Raw genomic sequence first — 22,961 nt, forward strand, 5'->3', positions numbered from 1 at the left:
TCTACACTCTGAGCCTTCTCATAGGCACTAACATTTTAAGTTGTTGCTGGGTTGTTTTTTTTTTTCCTGAAGTCCCCTTCTGAAGACAGAACCTAGGACCTTGTGCTTACTAGGCAACTAACTATACTGAGCTAAAGCCCAAAGCCCAAATTAAAAACAAATGAACAAACAAGCAAACCTGTTTTGCATCCCCACCCCTGTCTGCCTATCCCCAGCAGTTTCACCCTCCTGTTCTTGAGCCTCTGGTTGCAGGGTACTCACTGGAGAAGACTGCTCAGACATGGGTTCAAGCAAATAGAAAAGCTAGCCAGTGACTACCCTGGGTGTTTGGGATCCTAGTATAACACTGAACCTTTCTTAGAGTGCGCTTTTAAGTACAAAACCCATGTTCTGGGTTGACATATTAATAAACTAATAAGAACAGTTAACCAGAAACAGAACTACAGAAGCAAAAAAGCAAGGAAGCACACTGTAGCTGTCTTCAGACACTCCAGCAGAGGGCACCAGATCTCATCATGGATGGTTGTGAGCCACCATGTGGTTGTGGGATTTGAACTCAGGACCTTTAGGAATTGCAGTCAATTCTCTTAACTGCTGAGCCATCTCTCTAGCCACTGGAACATAGCATTTGTATACATAGCACCAGACCAACCTCCAACACTTTCTTTTCCCTTTCTCCCCTCCCCTCCTCGCCAACACCAGATAGCAAAGAAAGGATGGGGGGGGGGGAAGAGAGAGAGATCCCCAAGTCTAACCTTTTCTTTGTTTCTTCCCTGACCACTACCAATAACAACCTGCAGACAACACCCTAAATCCCCTGAAATACCAACAACCACCTACCCCACCCCTTGGAATGAGGGCACTGCATTTCCTGCTGTCTGGTAGCAATGGCTACCCCAATCTTTGGGGACCCTTAGAAAATTGGGATGTTGGCTAAGTCCTGGGAGAGTCTGTTGTTTCTTTTGCTGTCCAGGAAGGACCATGCCCAACTGGGGCCTTCTGAGAGGCTGGACCACTGGGGCCAGCTGCTTTGACTTCGTTTGTTTGTTAAAGGATGCTTTTGTGCGCTCTTTTTTTCTTTTCTTTCTTTCTTTCTTTCTTTTTTTTTTTTTTTTTTTTGATTTTCTATATTCTTTGTTTACATTCCAAATGATTTCCCCTTTTCTGGTTCCCCCCTCTCCATATGTCCAATAAGCCTTCACCAATCACCTCCCTCCTTTTTCTCTGTCCTGGTACTCCCTCCCCTACAATGCTGGATCAAGAAGTAAGGACCCTCTCCTTCCTTCTTCATGGGAGTCATTTGTTATGCTAATTGTGCCTCAGGTATTCAGAGCTTCTGGGCTAATTAATATCCACTTATCAGTGATTACATTCCATGTGTATTCTTTTGTGATTGGGTTAACTCACTTTGGATGATATTTTTCAGTTCCATTTGCCTAAAAATTTCATGAATTCATTGTTTTTAATTGCTGAGTAGTATTCCATAGTGTAAATATACCACATTTTTTGTATCCGTTCCTCCATTGAGGGACATCTGGGTTCTTTCCAGCTTCTGGCTATTATAAATAAGGCTGCTATGAACATAATGGAGCATGTGTCCTTATTACATGCCGGGGAATCCTCTGGGTTATGCCCAGGAGAGGTATAGCAGGGTCCTCTGGAAGTGTCATGTCCAGTTTTCTGAGGAACAGCCAGACTGATTTCCACAGTGGTTGTATCATCTTGCAATCCCACCAGCAGTGGAGGAGTGTTCCTCTTTCTCCACATCCTCGCCAACACCTGCTGTCTCCTGAGTTTTTAACCTTAGCCATTCTGACTGGTGTGAGGTGAAATAGCAGGGTTGTTTTGATTTGCATTTCCCTAATGACTAATGATGTTGAGCATTTCTTAAGGTGCTTCTCAGCCATCCAAATTTCTTCAGGTGAAAATTCTTTGTTTAGATCTGGACCCCATTTTTTAATAGGGTTACTTGGTTCCCTGGGGTCTAACTTCTTGAGTTCCTTGTATATATTGGATATTAGCCCTCTATCAGATGTAGGGTTGGTGAAGATCTTTTCCCAATTTGTTGGTTGCCGTTTTGTCCTTTTGACAGTGTTCTTTGCCTTACAGAAACTTTGTAATTTTATGAGGTCCCATTTGTCAATTCTTGATCTTAGAGCATAAGCTATTGATGTTCTGTTCAGGAACTTCCCCCTGTGCCCATGTCCTCAAGGGTTTTCCCCAGTTTCTTTTCTATTAGTTTCTGTGTGTCTGGTTTTATGTGGAGGTCCTTGATCCACTTGGAGTTGAGCTTAGTACAAGGAGACAAGGATGGATCAATTCACATTCTTCTGCACGCTGACCTCCAATTGAACCAGCACCATTTGTTGAAAAGGCTATCTTTCTTCCACTGGATGTTTTCTGCTCCTTTGTCGAGGATCAAGTGACCATAGGTGTATGGATTCATTTCTGGATCTTCAATCCTGCTCCATTGATCCTCTGGCCTGTCACTGTGCCAATGCCATGCAGTTTTTAACACTATTGCTCTGTAGTATTGCTTGAGGTCTGGGATACTAATACCCCCAGTTCTTTTACTGTTGAGAATAGTTTTAGCTATCCTGGGTTTTTTGTTATTCCAGATGAATTTGAGAATTGCTTTTTCTAACTCTGTAAAGAACTGAGTTGGGATTTTGATGGGAATTGCGTTGAATCTGTATATTGCTTGTGGCAAGATGGCCATTTTAACTATATTAATCTTGCCAATCCAAGAGCATGGAAGATTTTTCCATTTTCTGATGTCTTCTTCAATTTCCTTCTTTAGAGTCCTGAAGTTCTTGTCGTATAGATCTTTCACTTGTTTGGTTAGAGTCACACCAAGATACTTTATATTGTTTGTGGCTGTTGTGAAGGGTGTCATTTCCCTAACTTCTTTTTCAGCCTGCTTATTTTTTGAGTATAGGAAGGCAACTGATTTGCTTGAGTTGATTTTATAACCAGCCACTTTGCTGAAGTTGTTTATCAGCTGTAGGAGTTCTCTAGTGGAGTTTTTTGGGTCACTTAAGTAGACTATCATACCATCTGAAAATAGTGATAATTTGACTTCTTCCTTTCCAATTTTTATCCCTTTGACCTCCTTATGTTGTCTAATGGCTCTAGATAGAACTTCAAGTACTGTATTGAAAAGATATGGAGAAAGAGGGCAGCCTTGTCTAGTCCCTGATTTTAGTGGGATTGCTTCAAGTTTCTCTCCATTTAGTTTGATGTTGGCTACCGGTTTGCTGTATATTGCTTTAATTATGTTTAGGTATGGGCCTTGAATTCCTGTTCTTTCCAAAACTTTTAGTATGAAAGGATGCTGAATTTTGTCAAATGCTTTTTCAGCATCTAATGAAATGATCATATGGTTTTTTTCTTTGAGTGTGTTTATGTATTGGATTGCATTGATGGATTTCCTTATATTGACCCATCCCTGCATCCCTGGGATGAAGCCTACTTGATCATGGTGGATGATCATTTTGATGTGTTCTTGGATTCTATTGGCAAGAATTTCATTGACTATTTTTGCATTAATATTCATAAGGGAAATTGGCCTAAAGTTCTCTTTCTTTGTTGGATCTTTGTGTGGTTTGGGTATCAGCATAATTCTGGCTTCGTAGAATGAGTTGGGTAGTGTTCCTTCTGTTTCTATTTTGTGGAATAGTTTGAAGAGTATTGGTGTTAGGTCTTCTTTGAAGGTTTGATAGAATTCTGCACTGAAGCCATCTGGTCCCGTGCTTTCTTTGGTTGGGAGACTTTCTATGACCCCTTTTATTTCTTTAGGGGTTATGGGACTGTTTAGATGATCTATTTGATCCTGATTTAATTTAGGTATTTGGTATCTATTTAGCAAACTGTCCATTTCCTCCAGATTCTCCAGTTGTGTTGAGTATAGGCTTTTGTAGTAGGATCTGATGATTTTTTGAATTTCCTCAGTTTCTGTTGTTATATCTCCCTTTTCATTTCTAATTTTGTTAATCTGAATACTGTCTCTGTGCCCTTTGGTTAGTCTGGCTAAGGGTTTATCTATCTTGATGATTTTCTCAAAGAACCAGCTCCTGGTTTTGTTGATTCTTTGTATGATTCTCTTTGTTTCTACTTGATTGATTTCAGCTGAGTTTGATGATTTCTTGTCTTCTACTCCTCCAGGGTGAATTAGCTTCTTTTTGTTCCAGGTCTTTCAGGTGTGTCGTTAAGCTGCTAGTGTATGCTCTCTCCATTTTCTTTTTGGAGGCACTCAGGGCTATGAGTTTTCCTCTTAGCATTGCTTTCATTGTGTCCCCTAGATTTGGGTATGTTGTGTCTTCATTTTCATTAAATTCTAAAAAGTCTTTGATTTCTGTATTTCTTCTTTGACTAAGGTATCTTTGAGTATTGTTCAGTTTCCATGTGTATGTGGGCTTTCTGTTGTTTTTGTTGCTACTGAAGACCACTTTTGCTCCACAGTGATCTGATAGAAAGCATGAGATTATTTCGAGCTTCTTATATTTGTTGAGGTCTGTCTTGTGACCAATTATATGATCGATTTTGAAGAAGGTACCATGAGGTGCTGAGAAAAAGGTATATTCTTTTGCTTTAGAATGAAATGTTCTACATATATCAGTTAAATCTAATTGGTCCAAAGTTTTAATTAGTTTCATTGTGTCACTGTTCAGTTTCTGTTTTCCTGATTGGTCCATTGAGAAAAGTGCAGTGTTGAAGTCACTCACAATTATTGTGTTAGGTGCAATGTGTACTTTGAGCTTTAGTAAAGTTTCTTTTATGAATGAGGGTGCCCTTGCATTTGGAGCATAGACGTTCAGGATTGAGAGTTCTTCTTGGTATATTTTTCCTTTGACCAGCAAGAAGTGTCCCTCAGTGTCTCTTTTGATGACTTTAGGTTGAAAGTCAATTTTATCTGATATTAGAATGGCTACTCCGGCTTCTTTCCTGAAACCATTTGCTTGTAAAATTGTCTTCCAGCCTTTTACTCTAAGGTAGTGTTTATCTTTGACACTGAGGTGTGTTTCCTGGGTGCAGCAAAATGTAGGGTCCTGTTTACGTATCCAGTCTGTTAATCTATGTCTTCTTATTGGAGAATTGAGTCCATTGATGTTAAGAGATATTAAGGAAGAGTGATTATTACTTCCTGTCATTTTTGATTTTTTTTTTTTATATTTGATTGGTTATCTTCTTTTGGGTTTGATGAAAGAAGGTTACTATCTTGCTTTTTCCATATAAATATTTTTTCCAATATTAAGGGGGTGAAGTTTCCCTCTTTATATTGGTGCTTTCCTATTATCCTTTGTAGGGCTGAGTTTGTGGAAAGATAATGGGTAAACTTAGTTTTGTCACGGAATATCTTGGTTTCTCCATCTATGGTGATTGAGAGTTTTGCTGGGTATAGTAGTTTTGGCTGGCATTTGTGTTCTCTTAGAGTCTGCATGAGATCTGCCCAGGATCTTCTAGTTTTCATAGTCTCTGGTGAGAAGTCTGGTGTGATTCTGATAGGTCTTCCTTTATATGTTACTTGGCCTTTTTCTCTTACTGCCTTTAATATTTTCTTTATTTAGTACATTTGGGGTTTTGATTATTATGTGACAGGAAGTATTTCTGTTCTGGTCCAGTCTGTTTGGAGTTCTGTAGGCTTCTTGTATATTCATGGGCATCTCTCTCTTTGGGTTAGGGAAGTTTTCTTTCATAATTTTATTGAAGATATTTGCTGGCCCTTTAAGTTGTAAATCTTCACTCTCATCTATGCCTATAATCCTTAGGTTTGGTCTTCTCATTGTGTCCTGGATTTCCTGGATGTTTTGGGTTACAAGCTTTTTGCATTTTGCATTTTCTTTAACTGTTGAGTCCATGGTTTCTATGGTATCTTCAGCATCTGAGATTCTTTCTTCTATCTCATGTATTCTGTTGTTGATATTTACATCTATGTCCCCTGATTTTTCCCCAAGGTCTTCTATCTCCAAAGTTGTCTCCCTTTGTGATTTCTTAGTTGTTTCTACTTTTGTTTTTAGAACTTGGATGATTTTGCTCAGCTCCTTCACTTGCTTGTTTGTGTTTTCCTGTAATTCTTTAAGAGATTTTTGTGTTTCCTCTTTCATGACTTCTGACTGTTGATCAAAGTTCTCCTGTATTTCTTTAAGTAATTTTTGTATTTCCTCCTTATTGGCTTCTATCTTTTGACCCGTATTCTCCTGAATTTCTTTCAATGATTTTTGTGTTTCCCTTGTACGGGCTTCTAAGTTTTGATCCATTTTCTCCTGAATTTCTTCAAGAGATTTATTTATGTCCCTCATGTGTTCCTGTAACAGCATCATGACCAGTGATTTTTAAATCCAAATCTTGTTTTTCTGGTGTGTTGGGGTATCCAGGACATGCTGGATAATGGAGAATTGGATTCAGATGCTGCCATATTGCCTTGATTTCTGTTAGTAACATTCCTACGTTTGCCTTTTGCCATCTAGTTCTCACTGGTGTTAGTTGGTCTTATTGTCAATGCCAGACTCACCAATGCACACTGCCTCCTCCCAGCCAGCCTCCGAGTGCATAACTGGCCTCCTACACTGCCTGGAGACGGGGCACCACGGCCCAGGCTGTTCCCAATCCAGAGGAAGAGACCGGAAGGCTCACTGTTATTTTCTAGTGTCTGTTTCTTCAAGAGTCCTTATGGCATTTGTAGACTTTGAAATTCTGACATCAAGTCCTGGGCCTCAGGGCACAGCTACACAGAGGAACTGCAACTCTCATGGTGTGCTGGGCCTGCTCTCCCAAGTACTGCAGCTGTCCTGAGGTGAGTCAGCTCTCCTCAACAAAAATTTTTCTATGTAGGAAAGAATGACCTCTAGATAAAATGTTAATGAGATAAAGGTAACAGCAATGAGTTCAAAACAGTGTTTCTTAGTGTAAGTTCATTATAAGTTAAAAGCAATAGTTTTGACAAGGCCCTGCCTTATCATAGTGCACGTCTGTGGCTTCATCCTTGGACCTGAATGTTTTTCCTTGAACACAAATTTGTTCCAATCCTATATCTCTTTTTAGAGTAATTATGAAATCTCATTGTATTTGTTATTATGTAGCCTTTACTTACTATTTATGAGGAGTGAGCCCATCATCATCTTAGAAACATTCTTCCTAAAATTATTTGAATCAAATCAGGAATTCTATAAAATCATTAATTCATCTAAACAGCATTAATTCATGAAAGCTCATCTTTATGTTGATCTGCAGGAAATCTGCTCAATAGGGTGGGCTAATGTTCCGGAATACTTAGGATATGTAATCGTGACAGAAAAAGCATATCAGCTGCAAAAAGGCAATCCTGGATCAAAGTCTCTTGGGGCCTTGCCTCTCAGAGCTCACCTATCACAGACCATGCAAAGATGGTGGGCCATCTCCAGGAAGGTGGAGATAGCCTCAGCCTTTCTTAGATACATCAGGTCAGGAACTCAAATAGGGCAGAAAACTGGAAGCAGGAGCTAATGCAGAGCCATGGAAGAGTGCTGCTTACTGGCATGTGTGGTGGAAAAATTAGAAGAGTCATTGTGTTTAGGGTAAACACCAAAATGTGGTAGTTATTTCTGGAAATATGTATTACTTAAAACTTAATACTTAAAACTATTACTTAAATACTTATTGCTTAATACTTATTACTTAAATATTTAATACTTAAAACTATTGCTTTTAACTTACAGTTTTTAGCTTACAGTAAGAAACACTGCTTTGAACTCATTACTGTTACCTTTCTATAATTTCTCTATTATGTAACATTTTATCTATGAGGTCATTCTTTCTTACATAGAGAACGTATTTACTTAGACCTCAGAGAAATTGTTGTAGAATTTTTTAGAGTTGTGTTGCTGAAGGAACTTCACAGCCTTTGCACAGTTTTAGTCACAAGATGTTGCTGGCAAACCAGGAACATCTTATATTACCGAGTTCTTCCAACAGTACTCAATAAGGGCTGGAGTGACAAGGGTGAGGTGTTTCTTAAAGAAACGCACGTAATAGATCTAGGTTTTGGTCTGAGGAACCTGAGTTCCTCTAAAAATAACTTTTTCTAACAACAAATTAAAAAACAAAAACTTCTTCTGTTCAGTCCACAGCCGTTACTGCCAGCATAGTTTTACTACATCCATGAGTATCTCTCTTTCTTCAGTCATCGAGTATGACTTAGAATACCAACAGGCTTGCTTCCCATGGCTTGCTCAGACTGCTTTCTTATAGAACCAGGACCACCAGCCCAAGCATGGCACCACCCACAATGGGCTGGGCCCTCCCATATCAATCATTAATTTTTTTAAAAAATGCCTTACAGCTGGATCTTATAGAGGCATCTTCTCAATAAGGGGGTGTGGGGGGTCCTTCCTTTCAGATGACTAGTTTGTGTGTCAAGCTGACATAATAGAAGTTGTCCTCATTTGATTTTCTATTGCTGTGATAAACAATAATGCCCAAAAGCAATTTGGGAAGAAAAAGGTTTTGTCTTATACACCCTGATCACAGTCCATCACTGTGGGAACCTGGGAACAGAAACTGAAGCAGAGACCATGGAGGAGTGCCTCTTACTCGTTTGCCCCTTATTACTTGGTCAAGTACCTTTGTGATACACTCTAGGACCACCCAGGAATAGTATTGTCCATAGTGGGTTAGGAAAACGTCAATCATCAAGAAAATGCCCACTGTAGACTTGCCTACAGGCTGATCTGCAACAGAGGCTTTGTAAAGTATCTTTTATTCATCTTTTACCATCTAGGAGGCTTACTGCTGAATACGCTTACCTTTTCTGGTTCTTTCTGAGCTCTGGTTGGCTGCTTCAACTCAGCTGTCCTGGCTGAAACTCCTCCCCAGGCTGACCTACTCAATCTAGCTTCTCACTGAATTCAAGCTCTACTTGGTCTCAAACTAACTCTGGCAATTTGTTCTAACCTTGTGGCTCCTTCTTATTCTCTGACTTCAGCTGCCTCTGCTGACTGTTAAGGCCCGCTCCTTTTAACATAACTATAGCCATTTTTATTTGGTTTTCATTTAGCCCATAACTTGACATTAAGTTCAGGTTCTCAGACTCTACTTCCCAGAAGTAATTATTCATAGCTGACACTGAAAGTTTCTTCTGAAGTTCATAACACTATTGTTGTGGATGGCCCTGGTGCTGCCTGTATTTTGATGTTAATTCCACTTTCCAAGGAGGGGCAATCTGGAACATGGAGTGAGTCACATACTCAGGTAGCTTCTTGTGAACCTTCCCCCAATGAATAAAGGGACCAATCTGTGGGAGAGTAGGCCAGACTTCCTGGTTGAGTGGAGAAAGATAGGAAGCAGGAGAGACTGAGGGGCTTTTTTTTTCTTATTTTTTTTATTTATAATTTTTTATTTTCAATATTCTTTGTTTACATTCAAAATTATTTTCCCTTTCCCGGTTCCCCCCCCCTCCGCCCCCATAAGTTCCCTAAGCCCTCTTTCCTCCACCCATTCTCCTATCAATCCCCTCCTACTTCTCTGTCCTGGTATTCCCCTATAATGCTGGAACAAGCATTTTCAGGACCAGGGACCTCTCTTTCCTCCTTCTTGGGAGTCATTTGATATGTGAATTGTGTCTTGGGTATTCAGTTTCTGGGCTAACATACACTTATCAGTGACTGCATTCCATGTGTGTTCTTTTGTGATTGGGTTACCTCACTTAGGATGATATTTTCCAGATCCAACCATTTGCCTAAGAATTTCATGAATCCGTTGTTTTTAATTGCTGAGTAGTATTCCATTGTGTAAATATACCACATTTTCTATATCCATTCCTCCACTGAGGGACATCTGGGTTCTTTCCAGCTTCTGGCTATTATAAATAAGGCTGCTATGAATATAATGGAGCATGTGTCCTTATTGCATGCTGAGGAATCCCTGGGTATATGCCCAGAAGTGGTATTGCAGGGTACTGAGGGGCTTTTTGATGGAGATACCATAAGGACAAGATGTAGCTGCTAGTGTCTCCTGGTTTCAATGGTGGACCCACCAGAATTCACCACCAGAAGATTTAGATTTAATATGGCTTACAAAATTAGGATTCTAGTTGTTGCACTCAGAGACTGAGTCGCCATTGTTTCTGAACTAAGTTTGGGTGGTGCTTTCCTTCGCATGGCCGTTCGACTGGGTTCCAGAGAGAAAGGAACAGCAGCAAAGTGTGGATTTGCCAGATGTGCACCACAAAAGGCATGGGGATTTTGAAGCATGGGGCTTGCGTGGTAGCAACCCACCAGTGGGAACTTAGCGACCTGGCTGGAGCTCTGAGTCAGAGAGTCTACTTGAGATAGGAACAGGCTGGCCATTGCCCACCAGTGCGTGGCTGGCTGGCCCGCTAGGGCAGAGAGTAGCTGGGCATAGCGGGGGAACTTGCCAATCTTTTTAAAAGTTCCTGCACACACTATGGATATTATAGAAGACTGCCCCACTATTGTAGCTGTAGCCATTTTGTTCCATGTCTGTCAGCTATTTCATATTGGTACTGTAAAGTGCCTGGCAGTTATTGACCCAGAAAAATAACTTGACTCAGAGCAAGATCACGCTGATCACATATCCTGTATGAGGTTTGTTAATCTTAAGAAATTCTGCAAAGCTTTATGTAGGACCCATCAAATTAAAGGTCAACATGAACTGTTATGTCTAAAATGGCTTGAGTCAGAGCAGACCACCATATGAGCTCACTGTGGATTTGCCTTTAAATAAGCCGACAGAGAAAGATGTTCAGGACTTTGGCCTCAGCCACGAATTCTGAGGTATGGCCCTGATCCATTATTCACGATCTATTATGTTATTCACGCTCTGTTATCTCAATACTCTGGAAAACCCCTAACTATCACCTCACTTAGGACCAATGACCTTAAAGGTCAGCTGATATGCTGTCTAGTTAGCCAAAATGTAACACTGCTCCCCATTGCCTTCTGCATCTGTTTTTCCTATAAAAATAAAAGCCTGCCCTAAGAGCAAACCAGTGTCACAGTCTGACTCCCAAGTCCTCTCTGTGACCTTGATTGGTCAGACTGAATTACACATTCAATAAACTTTCATCATATCTGAGAGGTGCCCAAGTGGTCAGAGTGCAGCTATTCCTGGATCCCAACACTGACCTGCATGAACTCACAGATTAGCTCAGTTCCCCTGCCCTGCACTCAGTGCACTGACTCCTGACTGACTGACCTCCACTCCACTCCACTCCACTCCACGACTCTCTTCACTGCTTCTAAGCAGTCTTCCCCCCTTTCCTGTGCTGCTCTCATGAGAGTTGGGCGTGTCCTACTTCTGACTCACTTTGTCGAATCTTCCTCTGGTTCTTCACTTTCTCTGCCCCTCAATTAGATGTTACTTTCAAACATGGCTGCTTGCTTCAACAGACTAAGCTTAGGGGTTACAGCTGTGCACGAAGGGCATGTTTCTATTCTAGCAAGATCCTACTGTGATCCAGGGCATGTCTGCGTTTTGGCTGGATCAGAGAGACCTAGGTGGTCTTTGGATGTGATTGACCCCTTGCCAGAACAGCCATGTTGCTGGATTGAAATTCATCTCCAAGGCTTACTCTTTCCAGCTGTATAAAGTTAACAAAAAACAACAACAAAACCAGAAAAGGTGGGTATACTCTTTTATGCTGATTTCCATTTTTTATTCTAAGAAATCACATAATTGTAAAATAATTATCATACACTCTTTAGTTTCTAACTTGTTCCTAAGATTGGCAGAAATTGTGATTGAATGGGTAGGACACTCTTACAACTCGCCACTATTACTGCCTTTATTTGGACCTCATTCTTTGGAACCAAACTCTTATCTAAAGCACAGTGAATAGCTCTGAAGGAAAAAGGCTTCAAGTTTTAGAATTGGGTGTGACTTGTGATACTGGTTTACATTAAGGAGTTTGAATTCTTTACACTTTTTTTTCACGTCATAAACTTCATATTGTTGAGGCCTGACCATTTTAACATAATTGTGGACATTTTGTATTCAATCTCCATTTGCTCATAAGGTAAAATTAAGTTCAGAGTCCATTGCCTAGATGTAATTATCAATAACTGACACTAAAGAATGTTACTAATAAGCCAAAAAGTTATGAATTACTTACAGTGTTATCTCAATGCACTGAAAGTCCCCTGTTCTCTGCCTACACACCTCCCCTCTTACCTCACTCAGGACTTAGGAGTCAGCTGGTAATACAATGCTTAGGTAGCCAAAATGTTGTACTAATCCCCTCCTTGCCTTTTAAACTTTTGAACCTGGTTTTCCTATGAAAATCTTGCTTTCGGGACAGACAGGTACCATGATTAGCCTCCCGAGTCCTTTTTGTGGTCCTGAATGTTCAGTTTTGGGGCTTGTGCTCAGTAAACTGTTCTTGCTTGACTGAGGTCGATGTTTGTATGGTTTGTGTGGTGATTCCTGAACTACCACACATATCACCTCAAACTTGCCCTTCGAGGATGCACCATTGAAGGCTCAAGAACCACACATGAAAACCTTAGTGAATGATGAGGGCCTGGGCTTTGTCTGCCCTTGTGAAATCTGCCCACGACCACCTGCAAATGCAGCCTCTGCACTTGGAGGAACTCTGTGTGTTTCAGTGCTGCCAGGATTGGATGGCAGTCTGGAACCCAGACAACCACTGCCAATACACACACAAGGGCCCCAAACTTGTCTTTCTCTGTTACCCAAGTATTCACCATGATGATCAATCTGATATTCACTCTGACACCACGGGTCTAAGCAATGGTGTGTGTGCTCTACCAGTTGCCACGGTAGCAATACTGACTCCAATCAGCAGTGTACGTGACGAACACACCAAGAAAATGTGTGGTGCCCCACTAGAAAATAAATAGGACTATTTTTAATTTTCTTCACATTTTGTCTTAAAATTGATTGGTAAGAAAGCATCACTTTGCCTTTTGTCTTAAATAGACTACATGCAATGGCTTCCAGCAAAAAAAAATAACGTCCATGCTGCTATGAAGGGGAGAGCAAGCACTGCCTGTCAACAATAGTCCCTTCTGTCTGGGTCCCACTGGCACACAGAAGATGGAGATCCGTGGGGAGACTAAAAATTTCGCTTTTCAATTCTACCAGGATAGGTCCAAGATGAAGATGAGGGATTGTAATGACGGGGCTTGGAGGGCTGTGAGGGGAAGGGAACTCTCTCTTTGGACCTGATCTGCATTTACTGCTCAGTAGGCAGGAAACTTCAGACACCAGATGTATTTGGTAAGGACCAAACAGTTCACAAAGACATGTATTCTCTAAGGGGTATCTCACCGAAGACTATAATAAATTACTTTCACTTGGTATCAGATGAGATTCCCAGCAATGCCTCCATCACTGATACCAAGGATAATACAGCAGTTTGAATAGGAATGGGCACCATAGACTCATGTGTTTAATTGCTTGGCTTACAGGGAGTGGCACTGTTAGGTGTGGCCTTAGCCTTGTTGGAAGTATGTTTCTGTGGAGGTGGGTTTTGAAATTTCATATATGCTCAAGCCACACCTAGTATTGAGACAGTCACCTCCTTGCCTGCAGATCAAGATGTAGAACCCTCAGCTCCTTCTCCAGAACTATGTATGCATGGATGCTGCAATGCTTCCCACAGTGATGCTAATAGACTGAACCTCTGAAACTGGAAGCCAGACCCAATTAAATGCTGTCTTTTTTAAGAGCTGCCTTGGTCATGGTGTCTGTTCACAGCAATAAATAAACAAATAAATGTTAATTATCCCATGCTCACTTAAGGCTAAAATGATGTATGACCTATATTCCCAGCACTCTCCCTTCCTAGACCTTGATAACCTCCACTGCTTTGTTAAACTAAGTTATGAAAGTTTTGTTACATATTGTATATACTTTAAACAGTGTTGGAAAGAAGGGGTGGGTTTTGTTTTCTGGTTTTGTTTTGCAACTTGAACAATGTAACAAGAGCCAGCAAAATCTCTCACCCTGTGTAAGACACCTATGACTCTAGAGGCCCACGCTTGTCCTGAGTGGCTTTACTCTATTGACTGAAGCACTTTTTACATTTTAAGTAAATCCAGTCTGGTTTCATATTTGACTCTCCCTGAAATACATTTCTCCATCAGAGTCCCGAATCTTGTTTTTGCCCGAGTGTGTGGTGAAATGCTCTGCTGCCCAAGACAGGAAGATAGAGTTCGGGTGTGGAGGAGTGACCTGGAGACACAGCTCAGCAGTTATGAACACTTCCTACTAGAAGACTTCAGTTTGGTTCCCAACACCAGCATTAGGTGACTTACACCCAGCTTTAAATCTAGATCTGACACCCACTTCTGTGACAGCTACCTGCACACACTCTCAATGCACACATATGTAATGAGTGTGTGTGTGCACACACACACACATTAAAAAGGCTTTTAAAAAAATTCATATTAAAGGTTCCTTACTTAAAAATGAACCTGAGATTCTATTTCAAAAAAGTTTTCTAATTTAACACTAAGGCTCTTTTTTGCATAAATAATTGTGTTTCTTTAAATGTGCATTTTAGGGGCTGGAGAGATGGCTCAGCAGTTAAGAGCACTACTGGCTACTCTTCCAGAGGTCCTGAGTTCAAATCCTAGCAACAACATGGTGGCTCACAACCATCTGTAATGTGATCTGACACCCTCTTCTGGCATGCAGATGGAAATTCATATACATAAAATATTTAAAAGTTTTAAAAATATGTATTTTGTGTGTATGAGTGTTTTACCTACATGTATGATGTGCCTGGTAGCCAAAATGGTCTGTTCCCTTAGAACTGGACTGAAATTATTAAGCACACTGTGGGTACTGCGGTGGGTACTGCTGTGGGTACTACTGCGGTAGATACTGCTGTGGCATACACTGTGGAGACTACTGTGGTGGGTACTACTATGGGGACTACTGTGGTGGGTCCTGCTGTGTCACACACTTTGGGGACTACTGCGGTAGGTACTGCTGTGGCACACACTGTGGGTACTACTGTGGGGACTACAGCAGTAGGCACTCCCCAAGACAACCTGTTCTTAAGCTGTGATCCAGGACATCTCACCAGCCTCTAATCACATTGTTTACACTTCTTGGGCAGCACTGGAAACAAAAATGAGGACTACAAAACTTAGAGGACACTTACAAAACTCAGTACTTCCTGTAGATGACATATCTGTTTTCATCTCAGACTTTTAATTGTGATAGTTAGACAGTGAAAATGGTTATTTTCCTTGATGACAAATGTAATTTTAAACACTTAATAGTCACCCTTTGTAGAGATACCATGACAACTCCCTGTAGAATGACCATTCTCCTGGAAGACACATGTGCACCTTTTAGCTTTGTTTTTAAAAACCTCACACATTAAAAGATTCACACAGAAGCACACGCTGTACCAAACTCACAGCGATCTTCCTGCTACACAGGCTGTGGCCTACCAGGAACATAAGTGTAATTCCCCGAAGCCAGCTGGATTGTACATTTTTAAAACACATTGGCACCTGACATAGGTGTCACATATGACAAATTAGAAAACACATTGCAGATATGTGGACGCATGAATCTGAAATTAAAGTGCAAGTGGGAGAAAACACCGAGGCTCCAGAACATTTCAACATGCAACAGAGTGGGGAGCCACACGGTGGACTGCTTACCCAGCCCCTTCCACACAGTCACAAGGTCACCGGACCCCAAGGAATGGAAGAGATAATGCAACCTGGATTCACCTTACTCCTGCCCTCTGTCAAATGGATAAGAAAACAACCCCATGACTGTAAACGTGGGTTCATATCATTGGATACTGTGGACACTGTCAAAAGTCCAGTGAGTCCTACCAGGAGAAAATTCGGGGCCAACAGTTAGAAGGCTGAGCAATAAGAGCACATGAAGAACCTGCACACAAGGCTGTGGGGAGCTTGAAAGGTATTGTCAACACCTCCACTCTCAAATGCACCACAGGAGACAATGGGACTGACAACATAATCGTGCCCACAGGTTTGGTGGGAGCCGCGGGACACAGGTACACCACAGAAAGTAGTCCCAATAACTACAGGAGGTTTTATGGAATCCTAGGTCTCTGGAGGACCAGGTCATGACAGAAACATGACAACCCCACTATCTAAGTGTGAGACTACTGCCCTGCCAGTCCTAAGACATTGTGAATGTATGATAGTGCATTCACTTTTGCAAACATGTATTTTATTGTCTGGATGAACATGAAGGCACCTGAGGGATCAGGTAGACTCCAGAGAGGACCATCCTAGGGAAAGGGAGGACCAGTGAGCATTTAGCTTACAGGGAGCACAGAGGAATTTAACTGACGATGCTGGAGAGTACATGTGTGTGCGGGAACCTTCACATCATGAACCTGGAGTGGAGTTGGTGGTCCCGTTGGGCAAAGGAAGGGGCACAGAGTGGCTTTCAGATCACAGGCCCAGATTCCTCAATTTAGGAGTTCTCACATGTGACTGAGCCTCCAGGGAGAAGAACCTCATGCCTTTCTTGCTCACACAAGAAAACAGAGACATCTGAGGTGGGCAGGAAGCTCGGCTCCTCTGGGGTTACTGAGCCGTGGGCCCTGCTCCCTGCCTTTCTAAGACCTCTTGTGTGTACCCTGGGCTCACCTGGTCCCTCACAGATCCTGAGGAGTACAACTAATAGCTCCCTCTGTCCATCCGCATAGTCCTGAGAGCAGGGTTTCTTCCTGAGCCCTGGCTTCACACCTCTACCAGGATGAAAGCAGGCAAGCCCCAGACACCCTCCTGTCTCCACCCCTCCAGGTGGGGTCACAGGACGTAGCAGGAATGCTGGGCATATGACAGGGGGTCTGAGATCTGGTCCTGTGGAGAATGGAGCAAGCAGCGTTAACCTCTGAGCCGTCGCTTGAGCGCTTGCTCTTTTCTTCAGTGAGCAGTGGGCATCTATGTTCTGACATGTGACAGAATTCAGTAGCTTCCAGTTGGCCAAGCAGGTTGACAACAAGAACCAGACAGCAAGGGGAGCCGAAGCAAAGCCCAAGGGAGAGTGGAACAGTCTCTCTCTGCTTCCCTTCCCCGACTGTCTGAAGAACTATTGGAACTCAGAGAAACCAAGCAAATGTCCTCAAAGAAAGAGATATGGTGAAGTAGACGAATACAGAGGCAGGCTGAGCCCCACAGAGACCAGGTTCACATGCACAGAGGCCTGGAGAGGCAAAGCCTGGTGGTGAAGGCTATGCTCCTGCCTCAGCCCTGAGGCATGGCCTGACCTCCTGTGAAGAGCTGTGCTGAGAGGCTCCAGGAGGAACATTGCCAACACTGTCTAAACACTGACAGATCTCATGTTCCCTCTCCCTGTCTGCCCCTAACCTCCTCCAGCTCTGGAAAAAACCTGGCACAAGACAAGAACCCACAGGAAAGGACAATGACAGCCACCTGGGAGGGAGAAGGGAGCATCAGGACATCTCTGGGCCTGTGCCACACTGCCCAGGACAGGTAGGAAAGTGACTCTGATCTGCCCCCATCTGGAGGGAATGAATGACAGAGCTTCTTGTGACTGGAGGAGCAGTTACAGACAGAGCTCAGCTCTGAGAGGCAGGAGTCCTCAGAACTGAAGCTGTGTCCTGCAGAGGCAGAAAGGGAGTCTGCCCCTCATCCACTCAGTCAAGGGAAGCAGCTTGCAGCACTGCCCTGCCTGCTCCACAGCGCCCCGCCCAACACCCGAGGGCCTGGGTAATCCAGTCCACAGGAGCCAGGACCCCACCGATCGGGGACCATGCCCCTTTGTACCCTGGCCTTTGCCCCCCTGTCCAGAGGCCACAGCCACAACCTGGATCCTCTCCATCCTGTATATTCCACATTCTTTAGGACATGCCATGGCCTGAGAGTTGGTGTCCCTCCAAATTCATATGTTACAACCGAATTTCCACCGTGAGAAAAGGAACAGGGTTGTGGACAGGACACACACACTCACACACACAAACCCTTTCATGAATGTGACTAGTGCCCTTGAGAACGTGTCCCGGGGCCTCTGTTAACCTCTGCCTGTGGAACTCAGCTCTGAGGTGCTGTTCAGGAGTCTTGGACTTACACCAGACGATCCATAGATTGGGGCGTTGGCTTTTCCATGTCCAGAGCTATTTTCAGTCAACGACTGCTTACTTATCAGGGACTCATCTCCTGTTGGAGCAGTTAGGACGAACGACCTCACCAGGCAGCACCCACTCTCAGGGTCCAACAGGGCAGGGACTCTTGCCTACCCTGGGAAACAGGGAGCAAAGGGGACAGCAGGCCATGGGAGCGCTGCCAGCTCCATGGGGCTCAGAAATTCTCCAAGTCCCTTGAGGTAGGAGAAGAGTGAAAAAAAAGAAGAATCGATCAGCAACCCCAGAGAGGACCACAGGACTTCTCAGAGACCAAGAGGGACTGAGGCACCCTGCCGGCAGGGCACAGGGTGCTGGGCAGCGCACAATGGCCTCTCTTCAGCAGCTTCACCACTGATAATGAGGAAGGGCCACAGGAGGCCCAGACCACAGGGCATGGGACCCTGGAGCAGAGCTCTGCCTGTGGAGGAGCGATGTGACCCAGGAGTGCAGGCCGATCCCTGAGCATAGCACAAAGTCTGGGAACCAGAGACGGGGCTCTGCTGTGGCCAATGAACGAACACAGCCGCCCAAGGACAGATGCCAGGCCCAGGCAGGGACCCCAGAACCAAGTTCCCTTGAACACACATGAACAGGGTATGTCTGCTGCCCCGCTACCTGCCCCTTCCCCCGCCCCTCAGGAAGGGGATGAAGTCACATTCTGAAAGTCAAGAAGTCCCCAAGGACCAGTGCTGTCACCAGCAAAATGAAGGTCATACCAAGGTCATAAATGCCAAGATGCCAAGGCAATCAGGGCAAAGGCAGTGTGTGAGGGACAGCACCATCCCTGCCACCAGGCTCTCCTTTCCCGGCTCAGGAATCTCTTTGCCTAAGTTAGCACTCAGCAGACTGGGAACACAGCCCAGGTTTACCTATGCCTCCATCAAAGGAAACCAGGAAGGGCATTGGAATAGAAACCAAAGAGACAGAGGTGTGTTAGGCTTTTCACGCTGATGTAGGAGGAAAAACAGAGTCCAGCCATATATTTCCGGGCTTCCCGGAGTGTGGCCCTGCCAGAGAGGTTAAGGGAGTCAGAGCCTGAGATCAGCAGTCGGAGTCCCTGTTTGCCTGCAGAGGTGCTCTCCTTTACCATCCCAACAGCATCTTGCTCCCTGAGGCCTCTGAGGGCAGCTTCTGTGGCAGCAGCATGCCACATCACAAGGCAAGGCTTTGGAGGACCTTCAGTGGATCCGAGACAGGCCAGATCCCCTGCCTGCCCATTTACCATCCCGTCTGCCGGGAGACCCGGGCTCAGCTGCTCTAGGGCCTGCTGCAGGTCACAGCCTGCAAGGCCTCCACCACAGCTCTCCAGGGACCTGGCCTGACCACTGCCACCTGACAGAGATGGAGACGAGGCTTCCTGGCATTCCACACACACCCATTTCTAGGCTCCTTCCTTGCACCTGCTCAGAGGCCCAATTATTGACACTGTTTCCCTGTTTCTTGCTATCGCCCAGAAGAACAAAAAAATTACTAAACAGCCCTTAGAAATTGTATCACAGCACAATGAACCAAAGACCAGAGACTACGACCTAGACAAAGCAGAAGACACCTGCTTCCTCAGAACATTGGGTCCCAGAAAGCAGTGAGCAGGCGAGCCAGGCACAGGGGGCAGCCATGGGTGAGGGCTGCTCTCTTAGGAACTTCCCAATACCTTCCAGGTGGGGAAAGAGACACAGCTCCTCACCTCCTGGAACGGGAGGAGCATTTGAGCATGAGGTGACAGTTACAACCTAAGCTCAGAATGCACAGTGACAGGGCCAAACAAAAGGGCCACTGGTGGCAGGCCCTGATCCCCAGTGTCCAGTAGGCTTTGGCCCTCCTGCCTAGGCCACAACCGACTCCACAGCATCCCCAGGCCTCAGCTCTCCCTGTGCCTGGTGTCCACCAGGACAGGAGAGAGGAGGATTCTGGCTCTGTGGTGTAGGGTGGGGAGGCCTCAGGGAGGCCTGGCTCTGACTCATCAGCAGACTCCTTGGCCGCTGAGGGCCTCTATGGTCATCCAACAGGCAAGCACACCCTCTCCAGCCCCAAGAGAAGATAGGGCCTCTCGGGGAGGGTGAGAGTGTGAGAGGACGGACCACAGAAGTGGCTTCAGGTGAAGTCAGCCAGCCAGGTGTTGCCTAGAACAAAAGAGAGGGGCATCAGGGAGCCTTTGCTCGTCTTGCCTTTCCAACAGGAGGGCTAAGTAGTAGCCTTGGGAGGACAGCAAGAACATCAACCCCAAACCAGGAGGACGATGAAGAGGAGGAGAGGGAGGAGGAGGAGTAATGACATCATAGCCATGAGCAAGGAATCTCAACACAGTCCCACGTGATATGCAGGTGCCCTTCTAGACACTGTGTGGAGACTCCCCTCCTGGCTAGGAACACAGTACCAGACCTCTGAGTGGGACCCGAGTCCTCACCAACTCATACCAACAGAGAGGGGTCTAGAAAGGGCACAGGTTTCCAGTGTCCTGTGAACAAGTAGCCGGCGAGCACTGGGTCCTGGGCTGAAGGGCACAGGGCCAGGACCACACTGGGTGCCAAGGATCCGGCGGGCCTGCAGTGTATGCAGGTGGTGCTTTCTGTGGTTCCGAGGCCTTCCCACCGAGGCCATGGCCACGTGCAGACCGAGGGAGGCACCTTCGGCTGGATATCCACGGTAGCTGGAATGTCCCATTCCTGCCGACCTAAAGCATCAGCCGGCCTTCACTGTGCACAAGACTTTAGTCAGAGAAAGCACCTTGGGTAAAGGAGGCAGAGAGTGGGTGTGGCTGTAGGGAGCAGTCACCTGGCTGTCCCTTCAAGGACAGAGTGTAGTGGCTCAGTCTTGGCTCTGGTGGGTGTGTCTCTTCTCATCGGGCACAAAGATGGTTGGTGCCTGGCCCGGGGCACCTTTCTCTTGGCTTGTGACTCACATCTTCCTCACCTCCAGTACTCACGACTCACAGAAAATGCTTATCTCCTGTGCACGCGGCTTTCCTTAAGGGTCCCAGAGACCCCGGACCCTTCTCCTGCTTGGCAGATGCATGCCAGCACTCTCTGTGGACAGAGCTCACAAAACACAGGCAGGCCCTGGGGAGACAGACAGATAGACAGACGGACAGACAGGTTAGTATATGCACTCTTGGATGGCTCTCTTACTGGGTTCTATTTAACCTGTCCTCCTCATTATCTTCTCTGATGCTCAGGTTTCTGCAGCAGGCCCTCCTTACTGAGGCTTCTGCACCCTGTGCACGAGTCCCCAGGTCGTGTGTGTGTGTGTGTGTGTGTGTGTGTGTGTGTGTGTGTGATAGAGAGAGAGAGACAGACACACAGAGAGAGAGAGACAGAGAGAGAGACAGAGAGACAGAGAGAGTCCTGTGTCTACACTGCCTCCCAGCTCTCCCTTACCAGGGCCCATCGTCTACCTGGCTCCCCACCACTTGCTCCATGGAACCCGGCTCCCCAGCACAGTGCCTCGTATTGGACATCAGAATTCCCACAGCAGTTCCAGTCATTTTGCTGGGAAAGGTGTCTCTTTTTGACAATCAAAACAAAGCAAAACAAAACCATTCCTCATTCTTGTCTGCTTTGGTGTTGTTTCTGTCTTTAAGCAGGGTTTCACTCAGCCCAGGCTGGCCTCGTAAGCTCTAGGTCACCAAGGATGACATGGCCCTCCAGATCCTCACATTCCCATCCCCTGAATGCTCAGGTTACAGTTGTGGCCACCACATCTGCCTTAAAGTGGCTCTGGGCATGCAAGCCAGGGCTTCTTTCTGTGTGCCACACAGACAACGCCCTGGAGACCAAGCTCTGCCCACCCCCTTCCCTCCTTGGCCTGCTTGGATTCAGAGCACTCTCCCCACACAGGGCTCCTGAATGGAGAGCCAGTGTGTCTGAGCCACTGGATAGGACTTAGCTTCTGAGCCTTACTCATTCAGACCTGTTTGCAGTGTGGAGCCCTGGCTAACCTCCTATTCCCAATGCTTCTGCCTCAGCCTTTGAGTAGCTAGACATCCAATCCATGGCCCTGTGTCCAGCCTTGGCTTTTAAGGCACTGGAGAGCAAGTGCTTTTCAGAAAATTTTAAAGAAAAAGCAATTGGTGGTAGACCCTTTTCAGACCTGGTCTCAGCCAGCTGGATGCCTGAGACCTTCTCAAAACTGTTTCCAGGGCAGGAGTGTAACTCAAGGGGTGTCAGACGACCTCTTAAAAATCACCTGACATTGCTCTTTACCAAAATTGTGGCAGTGGATTGCTTTGAAAATAAAAGTCAGTGCTACCTATTTCTGTGTGAGCAAACTTTGAACGTTTCCAGGGAACCCAAGGCCTTACCCAGTCATCACTATACCCAGAGTGGTGCAGGGCTCAGCAGGTGGTGGAAGGCAAATTTGGGAAGGTTCCCCTCCCTCTGTGAATTCACTATGAAGCCAAAGGTAGGTTTCCTGCTAAGTCCCAGACACCTGTTGCCACTTGCTCAGAAACAGGGGCTTCGTCTTCCCTTCGCACAGCTGCTGAGTCCTGGCGCTCTGCTGCTGCCTTGACTCTCAGCACTGAGCAGGACTGAGGGGAGCTTTGGCTAAGGGCAGAGTCGGGGAAGATGGCCGCTTTGCCTGTGCTCCAGGCCATTGGTATTGCTGCACCACAGAAAAGACTCTGCAGGCAGCCTCCCTCCATCCCACTTCCATAGGTGTGGCCAGAGCTTGTCCCTCAGCTCCACTAAAGTTATTTGGGCGCTGGACAGCAGAGACGATCTAAATACCCAGTTATGAGACGATTCCTCCAAAGCGTCGACGACCGACCGACTCGACCGACCGACCGACCGACCGACCGACAGACCGTTGAAGGCCCACAGGAGCCTGGAAAAGGAAGGACCGGCTGAGGTGGGGCTGT

This window comes from Apodemus sylvaticus, chromosome 3, assembly GCF_947179515.1.
Source record: "Apodemus sylvaticus chromosome 3, mApoSyl1.1, whole genome shotgun sequence".
Classification (NCBI taxonomy): Eukaryota; Metazoa; Chordata; class Mammalia; order Rodentia; family Muridae; genus Apodemus; species Apodemus sylvaticus.